This window comes from Pelophylax lessonae (assembly GCF_965119305.1).
Source record: "Pelophylax lessonae genome assembly, chromosome: 10".
NCBI classification, from domain to species: domain Eukaryota; kingdom Metazoa; phylum Chordata; class Amphibia; order Anura; family Ranidae; genus Pelophylax; species Pelophylax lessonae.
In genome coordinates this window covers 87323595-87329594 of record NC_138777.1, presented here as the reverse complement: position 1 = coordinate 87329594, position 6000 = coordinate 87323595, and positions in this window count along the sequence as shown.

Below are 6000 nucleotides of genomic sequence, written 5' to 3'. Positions count from 1 at the left end.
GTGCAGATTTTTCAGCACAGGAATGCCTGAGATTGGCAAAGTTAATACACAGGCTAACAGTCTAGTGATCTTTGGTGCATATTTTCAATAAATACCCAAAAAGGGTTCATGCAAATCTTTTGCTGTATTGCTGATAGCATTGTGCCTTTAAATATAACACTCAGTCTGAGATTTTAATAGTATGCTGGTAATTCCAACATCCAAGGTATTTACCTATAAATCATGGCAATAAACCTGTCTTCTGGCAAACAGCTAAGTACATAGTTGAAATGCATATACATGCTTTACTTGTAAAATTATTTCTAATTGTGCTCAGCCAGTCTTGCAATCTAAATACCCCTGCCAGAGGGACGAACTGGCTCACTGACCTTACTTTTCTATACTACAATTAAAAACGCAGTTCGTCACAAGCCTGTGACCAAAAACATAATCGTAGATCTAAACCCAATTGCCAAAAAACTGTATACACTTATTTTTTTACAACTTTATTTTTTAAATTATTTTTTTAGCAGATAAAGGGAGATTTTTATTTTTTTTTATTTGGTAAAATATCAGGGGTCTAAACTGGCAGATCACGGGATGATTCGGGTGTGCCTAGGCACAACCCTGTGTGCACGCCTATAATATATATATAAACACACACACATAGGAGAGCTGCAGCATCTTGATCATGCGACTGGTATGCAGCAGGGGTATGAGGAGAAGGAAAGCAATGTTTTTAGGCAGACTTATTGTAGCCTTTACGTCCATTTTAAAGAGAAGCAGGACACCAATGAGGTCAACTGACTACTCTCTCTATTTTTAAACTGTTGACTGACAGCACTGTGCAAAGCAACTAAGCTCTGAATGGCTCAAAATGCTGATCCTCCCACACCTAGAATGAGTGTTGCTGTTCAAGGGATTACAGAAGTAATGGAGTAAATAGTGCAATAAGTGTTGTGTGCACATAAAATGTCTATGCAGAACAGCAAAAAGTTCATAGAGTCCAATTAGAGGTTCAGGGCAACTTTTCACTGATCTTAATGCACCAGATGCACCACCTCTAAAGAGGCTGAAGCATCTCTAGGCAAACAGATAAGAACAGCAGTGCGCAATATGAGTGTTGAATATTACCAGATTTATTGTGACGAAAAGACAAATGGCAACTCACATTGTGACAGTTAAAATCAGGCTCATCTTATAGTAAGGGCTTTCAATGGACAGTCTCACTACAACAGAAAACTTCAGACCATGACAGAAAGACTGGGTGGATGGATACACATACAGGACCAAGAGAACACATTGGGGGGCAACAAACTAAGTGCAGCATAATTGTACTGAGAAATACTAGTACATTTTTAACTCAAATGGAAAGAAGAAATGGCACTATTGTATGTAATCCGTTAGCCGTCAGCTCATGCATGCGAAGCCTCTGGGATGGGGAGCCTCTTCCTACAACTTGCAGCCTGGAAAGTCCAGACGTCAGTGTGGATGACAGTTTAAATGAGGAAATGGAAACAAGATGGCGGAGGGCTTGAGCTTGAGAAAGAAGTTTGGGTGGCCTTGAAATGCATAGCTCCGCCCCCTGACATCTCAATGAAACCACTTCCGGTCAGCCCTCCTCCATCTTGAGACTGTCCATCAGGAGCCCTTACTATCTGTTGTCACAATGTGAGTTGCCATTTGTCTTTTCACCACAATAAATCTTTTAATATACTACACTTACTTTGCACACTGATGTTATTCGTAAGGGATTACAGAAGGCTGATATTAAGACAAAATTATGTGTTGAGGCTAGTTTTACATAAAAATACCTTTCTTTGTGCAATGTGCCCTGTCTTTTGGACAATAGAATGATAAGCATTGAGAGGCTATCATGCCATAGTTTGGATTTCTGCCTAGAAGTCAATATTTGCATTTTGACTTTGAGACTGCAGGTTCTGGAGTACTATAGATGTGTATGGGCTGGCATTCTTAACTTTAACATTCTTTTAGTAAGTATCAAGTCTGTTTTAACAAACATATTGGCCAGTAGGACAACAGGTGTGCACGTTTTGGTAAAAGCTTTCTATATGCAAGATAATAAACCTTTTTTAAAAGAAATGAAAAGATAAATTATAAAGTCCTATGTTTGCTTCCCTTTAGAATGATATCATCCATCTTACATTATTGGAACGCTTACTTACCAAAACCAAAAGCTGGCAATTCTTTCCTGCATGTATGTTCCTGTTATGCACGATACACCGTTAAAGGTTTTCCAGGTAGTTTAAGGCTGGGTACACAAGGGTCAAATATCGGCGGGTTCAACAGGCTGATGTTTGATCAGTGTGTACAGCAGCCTGTCTGACAGAAGCCGGTATAACAACTTGCTTTTGTCTAAGGAACATGCTGGAAAACCAGGGTCTGGCAGGGGGGCAGCCACCCTGTCACAATAAAAAGGCACAGTGATGGAGATCGCTGCACTAACATTCCTTGTGTTAGTATGGATACGCTGGATAGAACAAAAAAAAACCTATAGTGTGTACCAGGCTTAAAAGTCTGGGATATGATTGTTTTGCCTTAGGGCCCGTTACAGTGTTGCACTTTCAAAGTGCTTCTGTGCAGCCCAACGAGGAGCTCCAGCCCATCTACCAAAAAATTAAAAGTCTGCAACTACAAATACTGTAGCTGCTGACTTTTAATATTATGACACTTACCTGTTCAGGGGTCCCACGATCTCAGCACCCAAGCTGATTTTTCAATTGGCTCTCGGGTACTGCCGCCGCCATTCCTTGTAAGGAAAACTGGCAAAGAAGCCTTGAGGCTTCACAGGCGGTTACCTACTGCGCATGCGCCAAGCATGCTGCGCTTTGTGAATAGCCCGGCAGCGGGGGAAGGAGAAGGAAGATCAAACCTCCAGGGGACCTAGCTGAGGAGAGGTCACCCGGAATCAGGGATGGGTACCCGCCAAAAACAGGTACCCGCTCCCCCCTGAAAGGTGCCAAATGTGGCAGCAGAGGAAGCAAACAAGTGAAGCTTCCCCTTTTGGGTGGAGCTCTGCTCTAAGAACCCTTTCACACTGATATGCTTTTGATACATTCACATTGACTTACAATGTAATGCGCATTTGAAAAACTGCACCAAAGATGCAGCATGCAGGATTTTTCAAAGTGTAGAGCACCTGCAGTGTGAATGGTTACACAGGATTTAAAGGATAAGTTCACCTTTTAAAAAATGATAATAAATACACATATTTTTGCAGGTTAAAAAAATGTGCATTTATTTTTTTTTTTACTTGGAGCCTGTAAAGCAATGCACCCATGATCAGCAGATCGCGGGTGCCATACAGGACTCCTGCAATGTATCTGTCTGCTCTTACCTCGTACGGGGAGGCAGATACACATTGACATAAAGAGACATTGAACTACCAGAGCGCTCAACAGGACCATGGTAATTCATTGAGAACTACAAGCTGACAGCCCTGACTGGGTGGGCGGAGGCCTGCACGGCCACGTACTTTTCAAACAGTAATAACAGGTATCCAGAGAAGATGCCCGCTCACTGTCACTGGAGGAGGGGGGGGAACTGCAGCGACTGGAACATGATACACATTCCACCCTAAATACGGGTGGAACATGTAACATGTTCCAAAAGGTGAACTTATCATTTAATAAGGAATAGTTTTCATGCATTTTTACCACCCTGGAAAAGTATTTTTTTTTAGTAACAAACATGTTATACTTTAAAACCTCCTCTGTGCAGTCCGGATCTCCCTCTTCTCGGGTCCCTCTTCACTGCTCCTAGCCCCTCCCTCCTGTTGAGTGCCCCCACAGCTGATCACGTGATCAGCTTTTTTTTTTCTCCTCACGCTGCCAGTGTGAGGGAAAAAAGCCAATCCCCGGCTGCTATCAAGAGGACATTGGTCCCGAAGAGGATAGGAGCATCTGTGCCCACCAGTGCCCACCAACACCACCTACCAGTTCCCACCAGTGCCACCTATCAGTGCCCTCCACTGCCACCTATCAGTGCCACCTATCAGTGCCACCTATTGGTGCCCTTCAGTGCCACCTACCAATTCCCCCTATCAGTGCCCATCGGTGCCACCCATCAGTGCCCTCCAGTGCCGCCTTATCAGTGCCCATCAGTGTCGTCTATTAGTGCCCATCAGTGCAGCCTATTAGTGCCCATCAGTGCAGCCTATCAGTGCCCATCAATGCAGCCTATCAGGACCCATCAATGCAGCCTATCAGGGCCTATCAGTGCTGCCTCATCAGCGCACATCAATGAAGGATAAGAATTAACTGTTTGCAAAATTTTATAACAAACTATAAAAACTGTTTTTTTTCCCCCAAAATTGTCAGTCTTCATTTGTTTGCTCAGCAAAAAATAAAAACCCCAGTAGTGATTAAATACCACCAAAAGAAAGCTCTATTTGTTTAAAAAAATTATAATATTTTCATTTGGGTACAGTGTTGCATGACCGCACAATTGTCATTCAAAGTGCGCCAGGGCTGAAAGGTGACAATTGGCCTGGGTAGGAAGGGGGTTTAAGTGCCCAGTAGGCAAGCGGTTAATGCTTCAAACTCCTTGGTAAAGCTGAACTCTAGCCTTATGTTTTTTACACACTTGGCAATCCTATCCTATGTTGAAACAGAGTATTCCAAATTTCCTGCAAACTTGAGTCTCCAGGTTATAACCCTTTGAACTTGCAGCAGCTTCCCTGAGTCCACCTTCATTCCCTATCTGCACAACTTCAAGCGTTAATGAATCCCTTCTCTTCCTGATCTACACTGTTGTTGCCTGTCACTCACAGCTACTAGCTATCGCTGTCATCAATCAGTCTGTTCCTGAGCTTTATATGAAAGAACACATTTCTGACATTCCACATGATAAAGCAACTTATCATTAGATTGCATAGCCTAAATCTGCTCACCCTGTGGTCAGCATAGATGAGCATGCAAGTCTAAAGCCATGCCAGGGAAGTGTTCTGTCATAAATCTTGAATAAATATCTGAGCTGTGCTGTGATGTTTCTAGGAGCCTGTTGGCCTCTCCCACCAAGTGCAAAGAGCAGAAGACAGGTTCAGTGATGAAGTTACTGGGTCTCAAAAAAAGGTATTTCTTGAAAACTCAATTATTTGATTTAGATATTTTAATTGCATGTTCATCACGGGGAAGTGGGGAATAAGGAAAGTTATATTATATGTATATTACACTTTAGCTTTAGCCACTTTACCACCGGAGGATTTTGCTGCCTTATGTCTGGACCACTTTTTGCGATTCGGCACTGTGCGAATTTAACTGACAATTGCCCGGTCATGCAACGCCATACCCAAACGAAATTTACATCCTTTTTTTCCCACAAACAGAGTTTTCTTTTGGTGGTATTTGATCACCTGTGCGATTTTTACTTTTTGCGCTATAAACAAAAAAAGAGCGACAATTTTGAAAAAATAACAATATTTTTCAAATTTTTTTATATGAAATTCCCCCCCAAAAAAATGTAAAAATCAAAATTTTTTATCATTTTAGGCCAATTTGTTTTCTGCTATATATTTTTGGTAAAAATTAAGCGTATTTTGATTGGTTTGCGCAAAAGTTATTGCGTTTACTAACTAAGGGAAAGATTTCTGTCATTTCCGGTGGGTTTTTTTTTAACGAGTAATGGCGGCGATCTGCGATTTTTTTTGCGGGACTGCGACATTGCGGCGGACAGATCGGACCCTTGACTGACATTTTTGACACTTTTGGGGGTACCAGTGACATTACTACAGTAATCAGTGCTATAAATATGCACTGTTACTGTAAAAATGACACTGGCAGGGAAGGGGTTAACTTTTATTGGTGATCAAGGGGTTAATGTATGCCTGGTGCTTACTAACGTGTGTGGGGGGAGGGGAATGAGTGACACAGGCACAGATCGCAGGTTCAGCTATGCTGAATCCTGTGATCTGTCCCTGCCTGTCACTTAGGAGATCCGCCTGCTTTGTTTACACAAGCGGGCTGATTTCCACACTCGATCCCCGACAATCGGGGAAGAGCG